Source organism: Natator depressus, chromosome 4 (genome assembly GCF_965152275.1).
Source record: "Natator depressus isolate rNatDep1 chromosome 4, rNatDep2.hap1, whole genome shotgun sequence".
Lineage (NCBI taxonomy): Eukaryota > Metazoa > Chordata > Testudines > Cheloniidae > Natator > Natator depressus.
In genome coordinates, this window is record NC_134237.1 from 73,851,007 (window position 1) to 73,878,498 (window position 27,492).

Sequence of the window (27,492 nt, forward strand, 5' to 3'; positions counted from 1 at the left end):
AAGCAATCTTTATTCTTTTAATTGAAAGCAAAGAGCCCTGCAAAGCAACAGACAATTATGTTAAACCTTCATATTGCATCATCTGCACCAATCACCTCCTAGCGTTACAAGCACTGCACTCCCAAGCATAGCAACAAATATTAGTGGCTTTCAGCTTCAAATTGCTGCCTCAAGGCATCCCTGATCCTTATGGCCCCGCACTGCACCCCTCTAACAGCCCTGGTCCCTGCTGTTCAAACTCAGCCTCCAGGCACTGTGCCTGTGCAGTCCAGCCCTGAGTGAAGCTTTCACTCTTCCCTTCACAAATATTATGGAGAGTACAGCAGGCGGCAATAAGCATAGGAATATTGTCATCAGCCAGGTCCAGCTTCCCACAGAGGCAGCACCAGCAGGCTTTTAAATGGCCAAAAGCACACTCTACAGTCATTCTGCACTTGCTCAGCCTGTTGTTGAACCACTCCTTGCTGCTATCAAGGTTCCCCATGTATAGCTTCATAAGCCACGGCATTAAGGGGTAGGCAGGGTCTCCCAGGATCACAGTGGGCATTTTGACTCCCCCTACAGTGATCTTCTGGTCTGGGAAGAAAGTCCCTGCTTGCAGTTTCCTGAACAGGCCAGTTTTCCAAAAGATGCATGCGTCATGCACCTTTCTGGACCAGCCTGCATTAATGTCTGTGAAACGCCCACGGTGATCCACAAGCACCTGGAGAACCACTGAGAACTACCCCCTTGCAATTAATGTACTCGGTGGCTATCTAGTCTGGTGTCAGAATTGGAATATGCATGCCATCTATCACCCCTCTGCAGTTAGGGAAGCCCATTTGGGCAAATTCCAGAGTAGTAGCCGTGTTAGTCTGTATCCGCAAAAAGAACAGGAATACTTGTGACACCTTAGAGACTAAGAAATTTATTAGAGCATATGCTCTTATATATATCTATATCTATATCTACACATACAAGATGGAAGTTACCATACAAACTGTGAGAGGCTAATTAGTTAAGATGAGCTATCATCAACAGGAAAAAAAAAAAAACTTTTGTAGTGATAATCAAGATGGCCCATTTAGACAGTTGACAAGAAGGTGTGAGGATACTTAACATGTGGAAATGGATTCAATATGTGCAATGACCCAGCCACTCCCAGTCTCTATTCAAACCCAAGTTAATGGTATCTAGTTTGCATATTAATTCAAGCTCAGCAGTTTCTCCTTGGAGTCACGCACATTACCCAGAGTCATGGTCATTCGGAGCAGGATGTGATTAATGGCCCTGCAGACTTCCATAAACACAAGTCCAACGGTCAACTTGCCCACTCTGAACTGGTTAGCTCTGATTGGTAGCAGTCTGGAGTAGCCAGCTTCCACAGTGCAATCGCCCCGTGCTTCTCCAGGGACAGGACAGCTCTCATTCTCATTTCCTTGTGCCGCAAGGCTGGGGCGAGCTCATCACACAGTCCCATGAATGTGGCTTTCCTCATCCAAAAATTCTGCAGCCACTGCTTGTCATCCCAGATATGCATCATGATGTGACCACTACTCAGTGCTTGTTTCCCAAGCCCAAAAGGCGTTCCACTGTGATCAACACCTCCATGAATGCCACAAGCAATCTCGTATTGTAGCTACTATGCATGGCCAAATCAATGTTGCACTCCTCTTGCCTTTGTAGTTTAAAGAATAACTCCACTGCCACTCGTGACATGTTATTGAGATCGAGCAGCATACTGGTCGACAGTGCGGGATCCATTCCTGCAGACTGAAGAGGCAGAGCACGCAGTACACAAACCACTGAAACATGGCGCCAAATGCGGACGGAAGCACAGGGATTGCTGGTATGCGAAGCAATGCATCACAGGGCATTGGAACAGGACCCAGGATGCCCCGCAACCTCCTCCGTCTTCCTACAACTCTTAGTGGCAGAAGAGGAAGAAATGCTCTGTGAGATAGCTCCCCAGAGTGCAACGCTCTGAATACCACTGCAAGTGTCGCAAGTGTGAACGCGCTATTGCACGGACAGCTGACAGTGTGAACACACGACAGCGGTTTTCCCTTCAGCGATCTCTGAGTGGCGCTATAACTCTGCCAGTGTAGACATGCCCTAATATAGCTATACCAATATACATTTCAAATATAGACAAAGCCTAAGCAACAGCAAATTTCAAGCCACCTGCGTACCCACTGAATTACTCCTAAGCTTACAGAGGTTTTTGTTTGTTTGTTTTTTAAAGGGGGGGGGAGGGGAGGCAGAGAACTGGGGAGACAGGAGTTTAGGCTTGATCTTTATCATGCTGATGAGGTGCTAAGCTACTTGCTCAGCTCCTAGGCCTTATTCCTGCTACTGGCCATTCCTGACAAATTGGCCATGTAGCAGCAAACTCAGGGCAGGATCAAATATCCGCAATCTCTCCCTGACACTGTCCCACTCACTTTTTACCTCACGACAATCTGCAGCTGTATTCTGATGAATTAAGTCCTTTGTGTCCAATTGCAGACAGGTCTTGTCTGGTTGTCTTCTTTACTGGAACTCAAAGTAAATAGCTGGGCTTAACTTTATCTTCACTGAAAAGTTAACTCAAGTTACATACACAAGTTACTCCTCTCAAATTAGGCTTTGTCTACACTACACAGCTTTTAGTGACACGGCCATGTCGCTGAAGTCAGTCAGTGTAAACGTTGCTTTTTGGCAACAAAATACTTCCACCCTCTACGAGCGTTGTCAACAAAAGAGTGCTCCTGCTGACAACCCACCGTTTACGCTGCCACTTGTCATGGCAAAACTTTTGTCTTTCAGGGAGGGGGGGTTTAAATAGCTGTGAACGACAGAAGTTTTGTCGGTCAATTGCCAGTGCAGACAAAGCCTTAGTCTAGCTTGAGCAAGAGCTACACTTCAAAATGGCAGTCAAGTGGCTGTGTCCATACAAGCTCTGCACATGCTTGTGGTGCTAAGACGTCTGGGGGCACATCCCACAGTTCTTAACACTGCACTAAGCCAGGTCCCTCAGTGAATTCTTCCCCAGTGAATTGTGGCAGGACTTGTTTGTCCTTGTTTGAGTATGCTGGTGGGAATTGGAGGACTAGTGATGCTCTTGTGGTGTGGATGCAGACTAGCACTTGAGCATGGCTGTGATCAGTTAAACTTCCACAATGCACATTTAAAGCGTAGTTCACAATCTAAATAGATTGTCATGGAAAAACAGAAAGCAAGTATCAACAATCTACCATTTTTAATACTGTTCTTCTACAAATTATATTTATTCTACATACACTTGCACAGGCTTCTGTAATTTCTTGAACAATACAAGTACTGTTAAAAGTCTTGAGGAGAGTAGGTTGGAAAGTTAAAGAAGTCGAAAAATAGCGTTTGTTGAAACCAATGCAATTCATATGCTGCATTGGATACAGCCTGCAGTAGTTTGGTCAAAGTAAGCTGAATGAATCACAATTAACTTTGGGAACTGGGCTCACATAAAGATCTTTGTTTTCTAAAGAGACCAGGATGCTTACAGAAGGAACTTCCAACTATGAAAAATAAATATTCGAATTGGACATTTAAAGGCTATGCAAAAAAAAAAAAAAAAAAGCAATGCAATTCACATACATCTGCAATCCAGGATGAAAGGCCCCCAGTTTAGACCATGGAATTATTTGCCACAAAAAGTCTCTGAGGCCAAGAAATGAACAACATTCAGAAAGTTACTGGACATTTGTACAAATATCAGGAATATCCAAAGTCATAACTGATGACAGCAAAAGTTTTGGAAGGAATATTAAACTTTATGCTTCAGGGTTTAAGACAATCTCTAACTACTACAGACAAGAAGAAGCAACGTGAGGGGCAGATTATCCCACATCTGTCTACTGTGGGGTTCTGCACCTTCATCCAAAGCATATGGTATCATTATTGTCAGGAGGATACTGGACTAGACAGATTTTAGGTCTGATCCAGTATGGCAATTCTTATGTTCCTCATAAAAGGACATTCTGAGTCTGCCTAAGGTGAATGAGAGGGAGGCTCAATTAGGCAATCAAGGAGGTTAACTAAAAATCCAAGTCCCTAAGCATGATGCCTTCGGCGAATCACAGAGGTGTATGGGCTTAATGATTCCCCTAAGTCTGCTCTGATGCGCAAAATGTAGAGGACAGACAGCAGTGGAATATTGGTCTTCAGGTGGTTTGCAGGGGCACACAAATGGGGATTTTTACCTGAAGTATTAGCTATCGATATTCCTGCAAAATCTGACCTGGAGAGAGACTATGAAGGAACGTTTCTATTATCAGGCAATGAATATATAAGACAAGTATGTCTGCAACCTAAGCTGTAAGCTTTTGTGCTCTTGATAGTTCATGCCTTCCTTTCTTCCTAAAGAGTGCCTACGTGCAAAATGCTCTCAAAAGAAGTAAAAGTTATATCATACAATGGATAAAAATATTACTTCTTCAGTAACTAATATGGATTCTGGGTGTTTCAGTTGTTTGGCTGGTCTGTGTTTTTTGTTTTGTTGTGTTTAAATGGTAGGGAACATTCTTGGAGGAAGTAATTCAGTGCAGAGTATGTTAAGGCCCAGCTGCTTTTCCATCTCTGAAGAGAGAAAATATCTATGTAAAAAGAAATGCATTACCAATGTCTTTGAACTTATTGGCACGCTGTCTGGAGTGGCTTACCACTGTGAGTGACCATCTCAGAGCAAACTGTCAGAAAATAAGGACAGATACCCCAAACTGTGGTGTGTTCTATAATTGCATTTCACCAAGTCAGTAACAAATGTTAACTCCTATATCTCTGTACCAGTCTTACCATGGAGCCACAGACAGTCCCCTTAGCCTCTCCAGTCTATCTGGTCACCCAGACAAGCTGAACTTTGTGATAAAAGGTTATTAAAACTAAAAATCACACCGCATCAGGTTTCTCCCAGTCCCAAGAGACCAGTCACTTACCTCAAATCAATTGATACTCCAGATTTTACACCAAAGACAGCCAATTCTAAAGTAAACTATCTGTAGGTTTATTAGCTCAAAAAAAAAAATGAGAGTTACTGAGATGTTAAAGCAGGTAAAATATAATAACAGGTGAGTCAAAGTTTGTAAATCCAAAATGAGAGCAGAGATGTAGTAATCAGCCAGTTTCCCAAAAGTCTATTCGGGGCTACCCAAAGTAACTATGGGGATCTCAGTCTTCTTGTTCAGTTATTCTACCTGTTAGAATCCAAACAATCCAGAGATACAGGATCTCTCTTTGAATCAGTACTTATAGCTTCGTTTCACAGACAACAATCTGACAAGTGTCTGTACCCATGCAATAGCCAATTGTTTTGAATTTAGTACTCTTATTCATTTTCATTTGATGAGTTATTTAGTCACAGGGATATACATAATGCAAATGCCTGTCATTACATTAGAATAGGAATAAATAAGTGAGAACAATACAAGTTTTCATGAAGTTCTAACAACTGAATACATTCTAACATTAACACAAACTTTGATCTAGTGTTATTTAATTACTGGGCATGCATAATATAAATGTAATGTAATAGTAAACAACAGTCTACAGATAGGCAAAAACAATAATCAACATCTCCTTTGATCTCTATTAACACACAAGTGAATTGTCCTATGGCTCTGGCCTGAGCTCGTCTGTCAGCATCACACCTATAAAACTCTAGTATACTAAACATGGCCAGTTCCGTAGTATGGCTGTCCCAGGGATGAACGAATGGGAGAGTCATCTTCTACTGTTCGACTGACTAGTAGGAGCCAGTCTGGAGTGAGTGAGAAAAATCACATCGTTAATGCTATAATGTACTGTCTCATATTCACTTTAATTTCCTCTCTTTGCCTCTAACACTTCTAGAAAGTATACTCCAGAGGACAAGAGCATTAACTTTTAAGTTATTTTGCAAAGTTTTTACTTTCTTATGGAAGGATATTGATGACAATGTACCATTGTGACTAAAAACCACTGGCCTGTGGTTAAAACACTGGACTGAGACTCAGGTAACCAGTTTCTGCTCTGCCATAGACTTCCTGTGGGTCCTGGGCCAAGTCACTTTATTTCTGTGGCTTAGTTCCCATCTGTAAAATGGGGATCATAGTAATCCTACAAGCTAATGTGTGTAGGAGGATACTGCACCTATGTGTATACATTTGCAGGATTGTGGCTTTTATTACTATTTTACTTGTCAGCATACCATTGGAAAAAGCCCTAACTTACATATTAAGATTCTACAATGGAAGACATCACCTCTTTTGGAATAAAAAGCTGCTTAAAATGCTAGTGTAGCTGTAGGCAGGGTGAGTTTCAGTGCTTTACAATGTTTAAATGGGGAAAATACAAGAAGGATGGGTCCCTATTATCATATTTTCTCTCATGGTAATGTAAGATTGCCTTCCATAGTTTTGCATAAGATTGTAGGTTCTCTTTTTTCAGGGCGGGAAGTGTAAGTATTTTCATTCTCAACAAGTCACTCTGCTATCCCAGTTTTATTGTGGCAAAATTAGTTTAATTTCTTAAATTACATTTGATACACTGAATAAAAACAACCAACAAAAACAAAAGTGCCATATAAATCCCAAATTAATCAAGGTACTAAAACAGACTGAAACTGTATGTCAATGGCTTTGGGAATCTGTTAATAAATAACCACAAAGGGTCTAGTATTTTCAGCCTTAGTGGTACAGTAATAAAAGTCATATCATAAATCAAAATGCCAACCCTCATAAAATGGCTACATTAACTATAACTGTCAAATTCTCTCAGATGAGCAGGGAAGTTAATTTAAAACTTACTCAATAACAAAATAAAATAAGCTGATTTTTAAACAAATATATGGAATTTAAAAAATTGTTTTCCTTGGGGTTTGGAGGTGTTTTGTTTGTTTATTTTCGTGGGGACTTAAATCCCCAAAATGGGAGTAAAAGAGCATTTAAGTACATGCTGTTCTACTTCACAGGTTTCAGTTCAACTCCAACAGCTGGAGAAAGAACAGAAAGGAACAAGTTGTTAGACCTTCACATATTAGGAAAAACAAGTTGGCTGCCCAAGATGGATTCCCCTGGAGATAAGACAGAAGACTATCTCTACACAGAATATTTTATAACAATGACTCTGAACTGGTAGTAATTAAGTCTCTCTCTGATAACAACGGGAGGATTTGGAAGCTGGAATTTGGGCTTCATATGTTTACACCACAGGGTTGAGAAGGGCTCAACAGCTGAGAGAGTGAAGCTATTTCTGAGAACTGATGGTGGGTTTGTCAGCTGGAAGATGGAAATGGGTCCGGTAATGTTTATTTTTATGAGAGAAGCTGGCATAGGGATTGCTCCAGATACCATGTTCAACAGCTAGGGAAAATCTCTTATCAGTATTACAAATTCATCTTTAAATTGTATTAGGTGTTTGGGTTAGCTGGACAAATGAAGAAGGGCTTATTCAGGGCACTTGTTGAGGTATTATGGGTTAGCTGCTTCAGCGACCAGGAGATGGGGTGGGGGGGAAAGCAAGGAGGCTGCAGCCAGATTCAGCAACTTGGAGGGCTTGTCTGTGTCTCTTCTTGCATGGAAGGATTGCAGTCAGGTTAGTCAGATAAGAAGCTCTGCCTTAAATGGGGCAACAACTGGAAGCAGGGAAGTGTCAGGGAAATGCAACACCCATGAATTCTGACACCATAAATGCATACAGTTTTACTTTTTGCACCACAATACAGGTAGGGTCTTACTGATCAGACAATTCCATAGAGCAAATCAAACTGACACACCGGCTATCATTTCAGTTCTTTATATATTCATTCTGACCTATAAAAATAATCACTTAAAATCCAAAGACATTAATTTATCTGTGTTTTCTGATTTATTTTAAGTAGGAAAGTTTAGCTTTCATAAGTACACTCTAGAATGCTTTCAAGTGAGAGGTGCACATATAGTTCTTATTCTGACATTAAACTGCTGAAGCCGATTTTCCCCAGACTCTTTATATCTTCCCAAACTACATGAAACTCTTCTAAGAAATCCTCAACAAGCAATGTTATGAGGAAAGACTATTATGTTTTAGAGAAACTAAGGCAACCTATCTTTACATGAATGAGAGTGGAAGAGAAATCTAACAGTATCTCATATAATGGGTATTCTTAATTTCTCTGGTAGAGAAACAGCTGGTGTAGACTTGTATTTTAATGCAGTCTTTGCTTTAAAAAAAACTCAATCATTTGGCACACAAGAAGAGCAATAATTCAGGTAGAACCTACTCCAAGTAATGAAGACAGCAGAATGGTTCCAATAGCAGTAAACATTTTCAAGATCCGTTAAGTCATCTTTCTCATTCCACTTAACATCAAATTAAGTACGCGAATCAGTGGCCACAGCTGGATGCAGGAAACATTTAGATGCATGAAATTATGGCACTGAATCCTGTTGCTAATAGGTCAAGGAAAAATTTGAAAAGGCATATCTAGGATAAGCAATTATAAGACAGCTACCACCTTTCTGCCTTCCTGCATACCAATTTATGCCACAGCAGCACACATTTTAGAGTCTTGTTCATATTAATACATTGAATGAAAATTACATCGATTCACAACATGAGAAATTTAGCCCTAAACTAACCAGTAGTAGAATTAATTCCTAGACTGCTGGTCCAGTGACCCTTATGGTATGATATGTTGCAAACTATCTGGGCTAGAAACAAATATCATACACCACTGAAAAGCTAGTATTCCAGTCTTTCCAAAGACGTAGAGCATTTGTTTCTATATCTGGCACATCACGAGAAATCAGATTTTATAATCGCAGCATTGCAATTACTGTTACCTTTCTTCCATGCTTCAATTCGGATGTGAATTTAGCAGCTTTGTTATCTCATGTGCTGCTGAACTAGACAGCTATGATGGATGCCACCTGAAAGCTTCAAACTGTAGCTTTTGCAGAAATATCTAACTCTAACAGTGAGATATTCATTGCTAAAGTTGTCAGAAATAAAGTAAAAAAATGGCAAATAGCATTCCTACTTCTTAGAATTTCTAAGTCCTTTGAAAACTGGCCTGTCCTTAGATAGCTGGACATGTGGTCAGTCAATAGCTAATTTCCAGGAACCTAGGGAGCACTATGGGTGACATGGCTAAGGGAAGCTCTGTGATCACTGGAAGACAGTATCAGATCAGGACTTCTGCCTGTAATGACTGACTATCTTGTGGTTAAGGCACCAGGTTGGCACTGAGGGAGATCTGCATTCAGTTCTTTGCGCTGAAGGATTCTTTCCATCACTTCATCTCTCCATGCTTCGGTGTCCCCACCTGTAAGATAGGGATACTGATACAGATCTACCTCACAGAGGTGCTGCGAGGGAAGAAAAGGCCGTATAAGTCCCTAGGTAGGTTGTAAGTCCCAATTTGCCTATCATCTCCTCTACTGTGGCCAGTGGTTGAGCCCTTCAACCTGCTGCCAGGAAGGAGTTGGAATATTCACTGCTAAAATTGTCAGAAATAACATTTTTAAAAATGGAAATTTGGGGAAGGAGTTGGAGTATTGGCAGGGAGGGGGCAGAGTTGGGGCAGGGACTTTGGGAAAGGGATGGGAAGAGGCAGGGCAGGGTGGGGTGGGGCCTCATGGAAGGGGTGGAGTGGGGACAGGGTCAGGGGCAGAGCGGTGGGTCGAGCACCCACATGAAAGAGGGGAAGTCGGCACCTATGCTGCTGCATTCTACATGAGCTACAATATCCAAATGGATTTAATGTAAACCTAAGTAGCATCAATCGAGTCCTGAAGTGACAAGAATATGTATCATAGTAATGAGGACCAGACAAGAGAGAGAAAAGATTATACCTTCCCCTCCTAAATGAATACAAACAAAAAACCTACACAGACTACTGCTGAAACTGATCATCCAGCAATAACTGAGGATCTAACCAGCACCTCCGGTTGAGAACATAATTTATACCAGACCTTCCAACTGCTTTCCTCAAACTACCAATACCACTGTTCTGTCAGGATTCAACCTCAACCAGCTCACTCTCCTCCACACACCCAATCGGAACCAGAGGCTAGAAAAGACACTCAGCTCCACAGTTAGCTTAGAGGCCTGCACTGAAGTTAGCTTAATACCAAAGAAAAAAAATTCAAGTCACTAATAGCTGTGCAAGACTGAGATACTTTAAGATCAGAAGTTAAAGCATCTAAATTAACAACTGAAAACTGTGTGAAAGAGAAAAGGCATCTGAATCACGCCCTGGAGAAAGACTCAACCACAAGATTCCACTTACCCAGAGCAAGAAAAGTTTTGTGCTTCAGTAAACCAACCCTTCCAAGGTTGCCCCTGAGAGCTGGTAATACCCACTTACAAACCTACTTCTAGAAGAGAAACACACGGATACTGAAACTGATGCAGATCTTGCTGGTACCTAATGAATCCCAGCAGAGAAGCAGCAGCAATCCAGCCAGAGCAGATCATCTTGTGCTCACCTCAGGAGAAGCAGCTGCTGAAAGAAAGGAGTAGAATGCCTCTCTTCATTACAGATTGGAACTGCTGCTGCTTCTTGCAAAGACAAGCTGCCCATGCACACCTGAAGAATTTGATGACAACAGATCATCAAGGGAGGAAGAGAACCATAGGGAGGAAGAGAACCAGAGATTGCCTTTTGGATTGTCATGGGGGAAAGGAGATAAGGTGGCCAAAGTATTCTGATAAACATCCAAATTTCAGTGTGCCTATTCCAACAGACCCAAAGCCTTTTCAGGATCACTCATCATTAGTCTACACCATCATGCTTACAGAGTTATTTTCATCATCATTTAATACTGACACTTGCACTAAGCAATAACTTTTTAAAAGTCCATAGAAAAGGAAAAAGTATTTGAGAATAAAATCAGGCTGGTGCAGAATGCCTCTGAAACTCCTAGTTTAATTATCTTTTTTAAATGAAAATTTAAACCAGTTTCTGTTACCAAAGGGCCAGATTCATTTAGCCCTGTCTCACACAGGGAGCAAGGCCCTTCCCTTACTCCACCAGTTGTCTGAGCTATGGCTGCTCAGTGTATGGCTCAAGCCACAGGGTAGGGAGTACACGCTACATGCCCATTATTTCCCAGTGACCAAGTGGGCAGATAGGGAGTAAAAAGGGGTGAGTAGTGGAAGAAAACCTGGCTCCACCCCTCCTCCCTCAGATAGGTTGACTAGGTGCATAAAGAGAGGCGGGGGAGATGCTGCTCACCCAAAAGGTGGTGAAGTAACTTATTCTATCCTTTCCCATAGAGCAAGTTGCACCTGCCCACCACCCCTGACTTTGTGCTGGCTCAGTCTTCAACTGCCTGCCTGGATGGAAGATTCACTAAAGGAAGATGGAAACAGTGCTGAGATGGGGAAAGCAGGCAGGGAGGGGGGAAGTCAGAAAAACAAAGCAAGAGAAAGACCAACAGGGGAGAAAGATAAAAAGAGCAGAACAGTTGGCCTGGGGAGGGAACATGAAGAAATATTGCTCCTATAAAGGAAGACCACCAACACTGTAGCCGCAAAGAAGTCAATGTCTTTGTTTGAACCTGGATCACTGGCTTATTCTATAAACTGTTTCTATCCAATTCATAAAATATCTACATTTCAACACTATGTGCTGGGATTTCATGAACCCTCCAAGCTATGAAAGATCTTTTCTGCATCTAGGTACATGCTGGCTTGGTAACTCCTCTAGTAACTATCTGTTATGTATACTAGAGTATGTATTATCTGCTGAAAATCTACTTGGAAATTATATTTGAAAAGGGTGAATAAGTTGAATAAGGAGTACCCTAAATTTAAAACTTTAATTATTCAACTGCAATATTTGCTAAGATTGTGTACTGTGTGTCAAATAATGAAATGGGACTGTAAGACGTGCATTTCTCTTTTTGTCAAGAAATGGCATTGGAAAGGGCTTGACATGTCTGCCAGCTTCTCTGGTCTCCAGGTTCAATTGTATAAATGGAAGACAATAACGAAGACCCAAAAGAGTAGAGGGAGGCAGGAGATGAAACAGGGATATTTAAGACACTCAAGTCGAAGCAGCAGGCAATTTTCTTTCTTAAGTTTAGAAACTTGATTCAATATGTAATTATTCTAACAGCTTTAACCATATCAGTGTACTTAGTTCTGTTGTTTACTCAGATTGAGAGAGTACATTTTTACCTTTTGTAATTTCTCTCAGACTTTGGAGTTTTATTTCAGTGTAAAGTTATAGGGCTAATTGAGAGATTAAAATATAATTGAAAGCTACACCAGGAAAAGAGCTGAGAGTCCCACAGAGGCTGGGATCACAGTCCAGAGAAGGCAAACGAACTGTATTAATCAATGCAAAGAGCAACAATTAACAGGTTCTGAAGAGACTTCTCTCCAACCCTACTCAACAAAATTAATTTTTTTTAATTATTGTATTGTAGCAATCATAGAACTGGAAGAAACCTTGAAAAGTCCTCTAGTCCAGTCCTGAGCACTCAAGGCAGGACTAAGTCTTATCTAGATCATCGCTGACAGGTGTTTGTCAAACCTGGTCTTAAAAATCCACAATGATGGAGATTCCACGACCTCCCTAGGCAATTTATTCCAGTGCTTAACCACTCTGACAGTTAGGAAGTTTTTTCTAATATCCAACCTATACCACCCTTGCTGCAATTTAAGCCCATTGCTTCTTGTCCTATCCTCAGAGGTTAAGAACAACAATTTTTCTCCCTCCTCCTTATAACAACCTTTTATGGATTTGAAAACTGTTATGTCCCCTCTCAGTCTTCTCTTCTCCAGACTAAATAAACCCAATTTTTTCAATCTTCCCTCATAGCTCATGTTTTCTAGACCTTTAATCATTTTTGTTGCTCTTCTCTGGACTCTATCCAATTCATCCACATGCTTCCCGAAACGTGGTGCCCAGAACTGGACACAATACACCAGCTGAGATCTAACCAGTGTGGAGTAGAGCGGAAGAATTACTTCTCATGTCTTGATTACAATACTCCTGCTAATACAGCCCAGAATGATGTTTGCTTTTTTTGCAACAGCGTTACACTGTTGGCTCATATTTAGCTTGTGATCCACTATGACCCCAGATCCCTTTCCACAGTACTCCTTTCTAGGCAGTCATTTCCCATTTTGTATGTGTGCAACTGACTGATCCTTCCTAAGCAGAGTACTTTGCATTTGTCCTTATTGAATTTTATCCTATTTACTTCAGACCGTTTCTCCAGATCATTTTGAATTTTAATCCTATCCTCCAAAGCACTTGCAACCCCTCCGAGCTTGGTATCGTCCACAAACTTTATGCGTGTACTCTCTATGCCATTATCTAAATCATTGATGAAGATATTGAACAGAACCGTACCCAGAACCGATCCCAGCAGGACCCCACTTGTTATGCCTTTCCAGCATGACTGTGAACCACTGATGACTACTCTCTGGGAACGATTTTCCAACCAGTTATGCACCCACCCTATAGTAGCTCCATCTAGGTTGTATTTCCCTAGTTTGTTTATGAGAAGGTCATGCGAGACAGTATCAAAAGCCTTACTAAAGTCAAGATATACCACATCTACCATTTTCCCCCTATGCAAAAGGCTTGTTACCCTGTCAAAGAAAGCTATCAGGTTGGTTTGACACAATCTGTTCTTGACAAATCCATGCTGACTGTTATTTATCACCTTATCTTCTTCTAGGTGTTTGCAAATTGATTGTTTAATTATTTGCTCCATTATCTTTCCGGATACAGAAGTTAAGCTGACTGGTCTGTAATTTCCTGGGTTGTCCTTATTTCCCTTTTTATAGCTGGGCACTATATTTGCCCTTTTCTAGTCTTCTGGCATGTCTCCCATCTTCCATGACTTTTCAAAGATAATTGCTAATGGCTCAGATATCTCCTCAGTCAGCTCCTTGAGTATTCTAGGCCCTGATGATTTGAAGACATCTAACTTGTCTAAGTAATTTTTGACTTGTTATTTCCCTATTTTAGACTCTGATCCTACCACTGGCATTCACTATGTTAGATATCCGATCGCCACCAACCTTCTTGGTGCTATACAACCCAGTGCTATATATTGTAACAACATTTCCAGACTGCAAAAATTCATGAAAGCCAATTCCTAATTCAGACCTACAGTGCCTGGCTAGTCGGGTTTGTTTTCGTGTTTTTGTCCCTCCTTCCCTCTCCTCCGGAGCATATGACGTTCCTCTAAGTACCAATTACTTTTGACCACATTCTTGAATGCAGTTTCAAAATTTTTGTTTTTAGCAGTCCATACTACATAAAAATGTTGTTTGCAAACAAAAGTGTACCATGAACTTTTTTAGTGCCAAGTAATTTCTTAACTTCAACATTTGCACTCTTTTTTTAGCCTGTTACATTCACAGTTCTCTACATCTACCAGTACCTGCTCTTTAACCCTTTGAATTTTATTCACCTCCATTTTGTCTCCTTTTTCTCTTATACAAAAACACACATACACGAGTGTCTTTGTTCCTAGGCATCATCCTGGTGATGGCAATCAGGTCAGCAATGCTCTAACAGGCCTCAGTTCTGAACACCAAAGACCTGGAGGTTCGCATAGGGCCCTCACCTCTGAAGTCCATATCCCATTAAATGCAACCAAGGCCAAGATTTTTAACTTTCAGGGCATACAACAGGACTTATGTATTTAACTTAGGCTTCTGCTGGTGGCTAGGTTGAAGGAACTTTTACTCATGGAAATAGGTAATGGCATGGGCAAGTCTCTGTTATATGGGACTTTATACAAATTGTATGTATGTCCAGAGATGGACTGGTATCTTTATAGTATATTGAAAAATAAATAGGATAATGTGTTATTAATTTCTCTAGGTGCTGCTGTAAGTGACATTCTCCCTGAACAGCAGCCATTCAGCTTCCCTCAGCACTGAAATAGTTTACATATTCAGTATGTACTGCTTGAAAATAACTAAAAAGTATCAGAAAGAGCCCATATGGCATATTGGAATTGTTGTCCAGATGGCGTCATAAAGATTCTTGTGTAGCCTTAGAGAGCCATCAGAAGGCACTGAACATCAATTTCTTTCTCTCAGTTGAGTATCCACATTAAATCACTTTAAAAATCTCATGTTTCTATAGCAACTCTGAGAATATACAGATACATATCTTAGTGTTATTTACAAACAGTAACTCTTGCTCTCTTAATGTGTTGCCCTCACAGGGCCATATGGAAGATGCAGCCTCAAAAGCATTTTTGAGCATGTACAGGTGCCTACAATCCCCTCCAGAATATTAGCATATAAATATGCCTCTCCCTTTTGCCACCCCACAGCTCCAGAAGCCCAATTTGTAGCTGACCCCTGAATCAGAGAGGAGGAAGGGGGAAGAGGGAAGTGCCTCTCTATGGAGGCAAATACAATCAGAGAAAAAGAATCACTCTTTATAACACATCCTTTTTAAACCCTTCCAAGCATGTGTATACAGATTCCTACTGAAGGAGTATAGAATGTCCAGCAGAACATTAACTAAACAGTTTAATCCTAGGTAATGAATAGCTGTCTTAATACCCCTTGGTGTTAACTACCCTCCCAAAGGCAGCCATTGGGCTTTGAGGTGGGGAAACAACAACCAGGTACAGTGAATTGACTCTCCTGATATTTAAAACCCACCATGCAATTGGCAATAGAAGAAGAGATGTCCCCTGGGTAGCTATGACCATACGTCTGATAGCAGCAATATTCTACTGGGACAATGAAACTGTAGACCAAAAGCAGGGAAACTCATGAGTGCAAGAGAGAAAATTTCTGTTATCCATTCTACCAGAATTCTCAGGCAGCATCTCCTGGGGAGTTTGCGAGATGGAATTGATGGGGGGCCTGAATAAGATGACCATCCTATAAAGCCCAGATCCAAGGAATCCCTATATTTCATGGTCCCTAGGCTCTGAGAAAGCCAACTACACTAAGTTTCATCTGGATCCAGCAGCATGATCTCTGTCAGAGACTGCCTTTTCTGCACTGTGCAGCATCTTAGAGCCACCAAGATTATATGAGGTGCTTTCCCTGAATCCATGCAAAGAACTTGAATCCTTAGGCCTTGGGAGCAATTCTGACAGTTGTGCGTGGCTCAAAAGCTTGTCTGTCTCACCAACAGATACTAGTCCAATAAAAGCTATTACCTCTGTCGTTCCTTCTGAGTCACTTTTACAAGAGGACTGTTCTTTTTGGCTTGTGATTCTTCAGATTTTGCTGGTTTTGAAACCAGGAGAAAGTACCCCTGAATCGTGACCATAGCTGAGCCTTATGATACTTTTCATGGTGTTCAATGATTGCCTAGTGATTAAGGTATTTGTATGAGATATGTTTTATTCTGTGTTCAGTTCCAACTGGCTGTGCATAACAAGAGCTTCACAGTGCCATACCCAGATCTCAGCCCTTAAAGGCACAGTCCTTAACATATCTTCCCTTTTGAGTCAAAACTTACCACCACCACTGAAAGACTGAACATTAATGTAATGCACAATTATAAATATTTATAACAAACCTAATAGCTAAATTTCTAACAATATGTAATTAGTCTTTGAGGCGCCCTATGTTGTCACTTCGATGTGTGAGGCTCTACTCAAACATCAGCACCACTGCTGTCAAAAGGTGGTAAGTCCACTTGTTCTGGTTATTCCAGGTACTGGGGTTCCATTGCCTCAACCGTATGGGGTTACCACCTGTCTGAGACCCTCTCAAGCAAAACAGCAGAGCAATATCCCTTATCTCCCTCTCTTTCTGGGATCTGGAGAGTGTCATCTATTCTTCTGAATTGTGCATCCATCTGCGGTGACAACCTCCTACAACTGTGATCCTACAGTGCTGTTTGTGACCATTGTTCCCCATTGTTTTGCCTTATCTGCCTTTTCATATATCTACAAGTCCCTATTGTTCCAATCATTAACTATCCTCACTGTTTAAAAACTGAACCTTATTTTCAGCCTGAATTTGTCTAGCTTCAACTTCCAGCTGTTTGATCTAGTTATACTTTTGTCTGATAGATTGAAAAAGATATTAGAATTGAAAAAAGTACAGAGAAGGGCAACAACAATGATTAGCATATGGAACAGCTATGAGGAAAGATTAAAGACTAGGACTGTTCATCTTGGAAAAGAGATGACTAAGGGAGGATTTGGTAGAGGTCTATAAAATCATGAATGGTATGGAGAAAGTGAATAGGGAGTGTTATTTACCCCTTCATATAAACACAAGAACAGGGGGTCACCCAATGAAATAAAAAGGCAGCAGGTTTAAAACAAAACTACTTCTTCACACAATGTACAGTCAACCTGTAGAACATGTTGCCAGGGATGTTGTGAAGGCCAAAACTATAATGGGGTTCAAAAAAGAATTAGATAAGTTCACGGAGAATAGGTCCATCAATGGCTACTGCCCAAGACAGTCAGGGACGCAATCCCATGATCTGGGTATCCCTAAGCTTCTGACTGCCAGAAACTGGGACTGGAAGACAGGTGGTGGATCACTCGATAATTGCCCTGTTCTGCTCATTCCTTCTGAAGCATGTGGCACTGGCCACTGTCAGAAGACAGGATACTGGGCTAGATGGACCATTGGTTTGACCCATTATGGCCATCCTTATTTTCTTATCAAATTTCTGTTCCCCATGTAGGTATTTATAGATTGATCAAGTTACCTCTTAACCTTCTCATTGTTAAATTAAGCAGATTGAGCTCCTTGAGTCTTTCACCATAATGAATTTTTCCAGTCCTTTAACAATCCTTGTGGCTCTTCTCTGAACCGTCTCTAATTCATCAACACCCTTCTTGAACTATGGAAAACAGAACTGGACACACTACTCCAGTAGCAGTCACATCAGGCCAAATAGAGAGGTAATATAAACTCCCTACCCCTACTCCATATTCCCGTTTATACATCCCATGGTCACATTAGCCCTCTTGGCCAGAGCGTCACACTGGAAGCTCATGTTTAGCTGATTATCCAACATGTTGCACTCTGTACCCCAAAGCAACACCCTCGTACCTCCATACTTACCATGGTGATATTATTATGATATGTTTTGTACAAAGTATGCCTTGTAACGTATCATTTTAAAAGTCAAATCTGTTGAACATTAGTATCCTATTAAATTGTATGTGCTATCATTGTACATGAAGTTACAAAGTTTTCCTATATGTGTTACTGAAATATCTTCTGAAGTTGGAAACACCCACAACTAGTCTTTCAGGTACCCAGAAATTGATGATGGTCCATTAAGGGGAATGCACACATTCACAAGAATTACCCCAGGAACTCTATATAATGGAAACCTGTCAGAGATAGCACATACACAATGGAGCTGCTTGACTCATGTCATAGCAAAGGATCTTTCCAGCAAGCTGGAAGAAGCAAAAAGGGGGAAGTGACATCATTATTTGTCCTCACTCCCCTTACAACTCAATACCTGGAAACACGTCTGGAGAAAAAGACTGAACTGGGGAGGTGGTCCTGGGCTGAAGGGATTTCCAGCATGAGTATGAAAGATCTGTGACCTGCTTGCATTGAACATCAGGGTGAGACACTGCTTGATTCAAATCCTGTCTAGTTTGTATAACTCAGATGGCGATTTTACTTTTTATTTCTTAGGTAATCAACTTTGATCGGTGCGCTTACCACTTATAATCGCTTAAAATCTTTCTGTAGTTAATAAATCTGTTTTATGTGTTTTACCTAAAACAGTATGTTGCTTGAAGTGCAAGGGAAATCTGTTCAGGAACAAGGGCTGGTGCATGTCCTCTCTATGTTAAGGGAGAGGTGGACTGGGTAATAAGCTTACACTGGTCAGGCTTCTGACCAGGGCAGGACAGTGGGGAGCTGTGGGGAATTGGCTGGAGCCGCACTATTATTGGTTTATGAGTGTCCAGCGAAAGTATTCATGAAACTCAGCTGGGTATGTCCCTTCCTGTGGATGGCTGTGTAAGTGCAAGAGGATTGCAACTTGTCACAGCACCATAGTGTGAGAGGGCACCCAGGTTGCTATGCCGGAGGGCTCAGCAGTACCCCAATTCCAGGTTGCACCCCAGAGAACCCATCACAATGCCAAAATCCTTTTCAGAGAGTGTCTGATTCCCAGGATAGAGTCCCCCATCCTGTAAGCATGGCCTACATTCTTTTGTTCCTTGATGCATGACCTTACCTTTTGCCAAAGTGAAATCCACATTGTTTGCTTGTAGCCTGCTTACCAAGCACATAGAACAGAAGCCTCACAGGTCTCTGGCTGATGTGATGCTAAGCGCCTTATATGGCAATCAGAGACCGAGATATAAGGTATAGGGAACTTCCTGAACATGCTCAGAGTTTCACTTCTTCAGCAGTTCCCCCTGAATGGATCTCCAGGACTGGCAACCAGTAAAAATGTCTGTCAAGCTAGCATTTAAATTTAAAGATTGTCCCAAGGGCCAAAAAGATAAAATAGGAGATGATCAAAGGCAGAAAGAGCGTAGGGGGAAAAGTAATTAGACTCAAGCCACAGAACTCGGCCTCTTTCATGGCAATGCAGGAAGATACCCTAGACCATTGCAGGAATAACTTGCCAGGGTAAGGAATTCATGTGCTACCTAATCAATCAAGCACAGATTTACCAAGCTAAAAAGCTCATTAAAAAAAAAAAATCACTCCCTTAAAAGATTAACAACTCTGGGATTCCCCAAAGTACTAAAGAACAGCTTCTGTAGATAACAAGCCTCTTTGCTGAATATCCTCCTGCTGCAGAGCCACAATTAACCAGCTTCTATGATGTTGTGTGGCAAAGATTACCATAATTACTCAATGCAGCTTTAATAATCAAATGCTACCAAATTAACTTTTTCACTGCTGGTCTTGCAGGTCTCCATTTACACTGATGTCCCAGACAATGGAACATAAGAATTAATGTGTTGAAGCAGTCAAGGTGTTTAATATCTACCGGTGGTGTTATTACAGAGCTGCTGCATACCAATGGAGTCACAAATATTTTAATTGAAGCATCACCGCTATAGCTACACAAGTTAGAGCTATTCAGAACTAGACATGTAAGTGCCAAACTTCTCCTGAGGCTCTCAGAACTGCCAATTCCCAATTAAATAAACTGGAGTAGAGAGGGAGTGAAGAACTTTTAAGGATCAGATCATAAAGTCATATTTACAGAGATTTAAAAGAAGACTAATGGATGCAGTAGCCTAGTAAGAATATAAAACAACCTATTAAAATCCTAATTCCAGACACTTTAGGTTTCATCCTGCTCCCATGAGTCAATAGAAAGACTACCATTGACTTGAATGGTGCAGAATGAAGCCCTTACAGGGGGATGGAAATCTGAGCCAAAAGGCTCTTCCTACTACAAAGTTTATTGACAACACTTAGCACTTATGGTACATACTCTGTTATATTTTTAAGCACTGTACAGATATGGCAATCAGGTTGCACAATGACTCAGATTCAAACTTCATATGATTTCAAAAAGGATTGGACATTTATGTGGATATCAAGAATATGCAGAGTCACTGGAATTAACAAGAATAAAGATATCTGAAGGGATATCAAACCTCATGCTTCAGGTCTTAAGCCAATCACTAACTATTACATATCAGAATGTGACCTAATGTACAGAGCAGATACCCCACACCTGCTTCCTTTCTTACACCTTTCTCTGAAGCATCAGGTACTGGCAGATATCAACATACTGGACTAAATGGACCACAGGTTTGAACCAGTAAGGCAATTCCTATGTTTCTATAGACAATGGATATGTAAAGTACTTATCCAATAAGGATAATACAAGACTAAAGAGACCTCAACAAATCTGAAAGATAATACACTTTAAACTGATAAAAAAGAAATAATTTTCCATATAATACATAATGCACTGCCACAAGATATCACTGAGAGCAGGATTGTAATAGACTCCAGCAAAGGATTAAAAATTTCAGTAGATAATGAGAACATATGAAGTTACATTAGCTAGGAGAAATAAATATAACAGATATACATCTTCAAGACTGAAGGCATTAGCCAACTATTAACTGCCTGTGGTGAAAAAGAAATTTCTCTTACTTGCATGTCGATCCATGAGTTTTCAGGGATTTTGAACCTTCCTTGCAACCATCTTGAACTAGCCATCATTACACACAGGACAGACTACTGGCCTGCTCTGGCAATTAGGGCTAATAAAAAAAATTCTGTTGAAAGTGGATGGGGTGGCTTTTTTTCAGTGGAAAATTGGGTTTTTAACAACAACAAAAAATCAGCGCTTGCTTTCTATGGAAATTTTTTTATTCTTTATTGAACTATTTCAACTGAAAACCAAAATATTTTTATTTGGAAATGCTGTCACCGTTCCTCATGGGAGTTGCACTTCAGTTTCTTCGTGTTCCCATCCTCCTCTATGAGCTGGTTTCCTCGACCAGATTCTATCCCCCACAATGCACCATGGTCAGGGATTCCCATGACAAAACCTCCCCTTTCCAAGAAGGGAGATGATAATGCATCAGCGCAGATGTAATCTGGCCAAGGAGCCCAGTTCACAGAAGAGAATGGAAGCTCAAGAATCTGAATTACAACTCCCAGGAAGCAAATACATTGATTTTGAACCAACATTTTTCAGATTTTGAAATTTTCTGTGGAAAAACTTAGACTAAAATGATTTTGTGTTAGTTTTTTCTGCAACATTTTCTATAGGGAAAATAAATTGACCAGCTCTACTGATAATGTAATTCCTATGTATCTTACACACATAGCATTACCAGTAGAACAGATCGGTCCCCCCTCACCCCTGGAAAATTTAATATTATATAATCTTATTTTGTCATCAGCTGCAGAACATTCGTTTGAACAGAGCCACTAAGTCAGGACAGAATTAAGGAGGCATGTTGTTTGACATGAAGTTGCAGATCTACCTGTTTTTAGACTTTAGTAATTTCTTATTCCTGCTTCTGTGGTCTTGACAGTAATGCTCTGATCCAAGATGTAAATCAGATAATTATTCAGTCACTCACCATGCTGGCAGTGGGGAACTAAGTCTTACATCACTACAATATTTTCAACTTTCAGCAAAGAACATTTGAGCTGGAAAAACATAAAAGGATTTTGTTGTGCTGGGCAATAAAGCAGCATGGCATTTAGAATATATGTACGTATGTTTTATATTTTTATTGCAACCTTCCATCTGTTTTATCCTAATTCAGCTACACAGCTACGTAAGTCAACTACTGAATGATGACCCGGTTCCTGGAAAGGGTAAGGCCTTTAGGCCCAAGATACAGATGCTAGAACTCCAGTCATGTGATGAAGTTGAAGAGTTAGTGTGCCATATGTTAAGACAGGACTCTGTCTAGGTGAACGGTTTGGGTTTTGTTTTGTTTTTTAATATGCTGCCTATCCAGATTATAGATTCTTCTACATGAATAAAAATATAATCTCCTATAGGTTGGTTATTAATATCTCAAAGGTTTATACAAAACCACACACTAAGATGTAATCAAACTGAAACACGATGGCCTCAGCAAAAATAAAAAGCCAGTAGAAAACAAAAATAGAAATAAAGATTTCACAGGAGAGCATGTGTGACACTGACAGGAAAAAAATGCATTAATGTTAGCCAAAAAATTAATCAGAGCATAGAAACCAAACATAGTGGCATAAGGGAAAACATAAGAGAGCGAGTATTGTGCTGAGTAGGTATCATAAGTAAATCTTTCCTGCAGCAGGGAAAAAAACTAAACATACTCATTAAAATAATAAGAAAACAGATTACACAAGTAACAGCTCTATGACTATATATTGTCCCATTTACTTCAGTATAGTATCAGGCCCATAGAAAATACCTGAAGACTGCACAGTTGGCAGACCAGCTCTGTTTCCCAATAAAGTTTTTACTGACTTAAGCAGAAGCAAGATCAGATCCTTAGTTCAGTTGGTCTTAACTTAGCCCTGATCTACACAATGAGTTTAGGTCGAATTGAGCAGCATTAGGTCGATTTAACCCTGCACTCATCCACACGACCAAGCCTGTTTTGTCAACTTAAAGGGCTCTTAAAATTGATTTCTTTACTCCTCCCCAGTGAGGGGTTTAGCGCTAAAATCGACCTTGCTGGGTCAAATTTGGGGTAGTGTGGACACAATTCGACGGTATTAGCCTCTGGGAGCTACCCCAGAGTGCTCCATTGTGACCGCTCTGGACAGCACTGTTAACTCAGATGCACTGGCCAGGTAGACAGGAAAAGCCCTGGGAACTTTTGAATTTCATCTTCTGTTTGGCCAGCGTGGCGAGCTGATCAGCACAGGTGACCATGCAGTCCCAGAATCGCAAAAGAACTCCAGCATGGACCAAACGGGAGGTACTGGATCTGACTGATGTATGAGAAGAATCCATGCAGGCAGAACTCCATTCCAAAAGACGAAATGCCAATATATATGCCAAAATCTCCAACGGCTTGATTGACAGAGGCTACAACAGGGACACACAGCAGTGCCACGTGAAAATTAAGGAGTTCAGGCAAGCCTATCAAAAGGAAGCAAACAGTCGCTCCGGGTCAGAGCCCCATACATGCTGCTTCTATGATGAGCTGCATGCAATTCTGGGGTGGGGGGGACACCCTACCACTACCCCACCACTGTCTGTGGACACCTGCAAGGGGGGAGTCTCACGCAAAAGGGATGAGGATTCTGTGGATGAGGAAGATGAGGAGGAGGAAGAGGAGATTGAGGATTGCGCACAGCAGGCAAGTGGAGAATCCCTTCTCCCCGGCAGCCAGGAACTCTTCTTCACCCTGGAGCCAATACACTGCCAAGGTGGGCTCCCGGACCAGACACCTCTAATGAGTGTACCTTTGTAAATATAATACAGGATTTAAAAGCAAGTGTGTTTAATGAGTAATTTGCCCTGAAGACTTGGGATGCATTCGCAGCCAGTATAGCTACTGGAAAAGTCTGTTAACGTGTCTGGGGATGGAGCGGGAATCCTTCAGGGACATCTCCATGAAGCTCTCCTGGAGGTACTCTAAAAGCCTTTGCAGAAGGTTTCCGGGGAGGGCAACCTTATTCCATCCTCCATGGTAGGACACTTTACCACGCCAAGGGGACATTCAGAGGTGCCTGTTCCTGCTGGGCTCTCTGCCTTCAGCTGAAAAGAAATCATCCCCACTGTTAGCCACGCGGCTGGGGGAGGCCCGTTCATGCTGAGCTGTGCGCGTTTGGCTGACAGGGATCTTGCCTGATACTAGCCACGTGGTGGCGGGGTGGGGTGAAGCGATCGGCCCAGAGAATTGGGTGGAAGGGGGGTTTGGGTTGTGCTGCACATTCACCCTAAAACTGCAGCCCCTTCCTTTTAAATGGCCAACCCAACCGTATGGTTTGCTTGGTATGGGAAAGAAGGGCGCTGCTGTTTGAATCCATTCCCACAGTATGAAGGCTGAAGAAGCCGAATCCCTTTGCCTTTCCACGGCTGCCTGCAAGCCGAATTCTGTTGCCCAGCCGAGCGTGTATGATGTCTCACACCAAACTGGCAGGCACTCAATATAAGAGGCAAAGTGCAACCTTGTACCAAAAGCACATGTATTATGTAATGTGAATAGCCTGATTCAGTGAGAAATAGTCTTCCCTTTGTTCTCTAAAATGTATCTTTTAAAATACTACTCTCCCTTTTTTTCCTCCCACAGCTGCAAATGTTTCTATGCTCCCCCTATCATCTCTGTCCCAGAGGCTAGCACAGATTAGAAGGTGAAAAAAAACACACTTGCAATTAAATGTTCTCAGAGGTCATGCAGTCCTCCCGCACTGAAAGAGCTCAGCAAAATGTGTGGAGGCAAACAATGGCAGAGTCCAGGAAAGAGTTAAATGAACAAGATGAGAGGAGAGAGGAGCATGATGAGAGGAGGCAGGATGCAATGCTGAGGCTAATGGGGGAGCAAACTGACATGCTCAGGTGTCTGGTGGAGCTGCAGGAAAGGCAGCAGGAGCACAGACTGCCGCTGCAGCCCCTGTATAACCGCCTGCCCTCCTCCCCAAGTTCCATATCCTCCTCACTCAGACACCCAAGAACGTGGGGGGAAGGAGGCTACAGGCACCCAGCCACTCCACCCCAAAGGATTGCCCAAGCAACAGAAGGCTGGCATGCAATACGTTTTGAACTGTCATGTGGCCTTGTCCTTCCCTCCTCCCCTCATCCGCCACCCCACCCAGTGCTTCCCTCCCCCCACATCCCTCCCAGGCTACCTTGAGAGTTTTCCCCCTATTTGTGTGATGAATTAATAAAGAATGCATGATTTTGAAACAATAATGACTTTATTGCCTCTGAAAGCGGTGATCGAAGGGGGGAGGTTGGTTGGCTTACAGGGAAGTAGAGTCAACCAAGGGGGCGGGTTTTCATCAAGGAGAAACAAACAGAACTGTCACACCATAGCTTGGCCAGTCATGAAACTGGATTTCAAAGCTTCTCTGATGCACAGGGCGCCCAGCTGTGCTCTTCTAATCACCCTGGTGTCTGGCTGCGCGTAATCGGTCTCCAGGCAATTTGCCTCAACCTCCCACCCCATCATAAACATCTCCCCCTTACTCTCACAGATATTGTGGAGCACACAGCAAGCAGCAATAACAAGGGGATGTTGGTTGTGCTGAGGTCTGACCTAGTCAGCAAACAGCGCCAGTGAGCTTTTAAACGTCCAAATGCACATTCTACCACCATTCTGCACTTGCTCAGCCTGTAGTTGAACTGCTCCTTACTACTGTCCAGGCTGCCTGTGTATGGCTTCATGAGCCATGGCATTAAGGGGTAGGCTGGGTCCCCTAGGATAACTATTAGCATTTCAACATCCCCAGTGGTAATTTTCTGGTCTGGGAAGTAAGTTCCTTCCTGCAGCTGTTCAAAACAGACCAGAGTTCCTGAAGATGCAAGCATCATGCATCTTTCCCGGCCATCCCACATTGATGTTGGTGAAACGTCCCTTGTGATCCACCAGTGCTCGCAGCACCATTGAAAAGTAACCCTTGTGGTTTACGTACTGGCTGCCAAGGTGGTCCGGTCCCAAGATAGGGATATGCTTTGCGTCTATTGCCCCACTACAGTTAGGGAACCCCACTGCAGCAAAGCCATCCACTATGACCTGCACATTTCCCAAAGACATTACCCTTGATAGCAGCAGCTCAGTAACTGCATTGGCTACTTGAATCACAGCAGCCCCCCACAGTAGATTTATCCACTCCAAATTGATTCCCAACTGACCGGTAGCTGTCTGGGGTTGCAACTGTGATGGCTGCTCTCATCTTGGTATTCTTGAGCTTCAGGGCAGGGGAAAGCAAGTCACAAAGTTCCATGAAAGTGCCCTTATGCATGCGAAAGTTTCGCAGCCACTGGGAATCATCCCAGACCTGCAACACTATGCGATCCCACCAGTCTGTGCTTGTTTCCCGGGCCCAGAATGGGCGTTCCAAGGCAGGAACCATGATGTCCAAATCGCCAGGGCCCATGCTTCGAGAGAAGTCTGTGTCCATGTCTTCATCCCTATCATGATCGCGCTGTCGTCGCCTCCTCGCCTGTTTTGCAGGTTCTGCACATACTGCAGGATAATGCATGAGGTGATGTTGCTTTCACAGAGGGAGGGGCAACTGATGACATGTACCCAAAACCACCCGTGACAATGTTTTTGCCCCATCAGGCATTGGGAGCTCAACCCAGAATTCCAATGGGCAGTGGAGACTGCGGGAACTGTGGGATAGCTATTCACAGTGCAACGCTCCAAAATTCGACGCTAGCCACGGTACTGTGGACGCACTCTGCCGACTTAATGCACTTAGTGGGGACACATACAATTGACTGTATAAAATCGCTTCCTAAAAATAGACTTCTATAAATTCGATCTAATTTCGTAGTGTAGACATTCCCTTACAGAATTTCTTGTTTTTTGAAATTTAAGAACCACTGCAATTATCAGATGAGCAAACTAGAGTGAACTTGGTATGTTCTTGGGACATACACGAAGGGGTTGGAGGGAGGGCGGAAATCACACCTTTACTAGGGTGCAGAAGTAGCAAATCCTTCAGTGACCTTTTATGCTTTTATATTACTCATATCAACAGATCAGCACCCCTGGGCTGCAGTATTCATTGAAATCCAGGAATGGATCCACCTGGCTACACTTTCAGTTCAAGAAGCTAAAAAGATGACAACATAGGCTACAGAAGTAAGAGGACACTGAAGGAATTTAAACAGTGCGCTTGGAGAAGCCTGAGATGGGGACAGGCAGAAAATAGTGACACAAAGTAAGCTTTTTCAGATTCAGACTTACCATATTACTTACCACTTTTGGTTTTCTGAATTATGGTAATAAAAAGTAGTATGAAACTACCCTTTGTTCCAGTATTACTTTTCTTTTGGAAAACATGACAAATTAGACATCAATTCTCATTGTGGAGTGGTGGTAGGATTGTGCTAATGCTACTATAGGAATCAAAAGGTATTTCAGCATTTTCATCCACTGCATTATATTACATCCAGTTGCATTATATCAATTCTGGAAATATTTA

The 27,492-nt window shown here is 41.9% G+C and overlaps 1 protein-coding gene across 1 annotated transcript in view; it reads right to left on the reverse strand.

Annotated features, from left to right (window-relative positions):
- Positions 1–27,492, reverse strand: part of GPM6A (glycoprotein M6A) — a 350,470-nt gene that overhangs the window by 271,963 nt on the left and 51,015 nt on the right. The window lies entirely within an intron of this gene.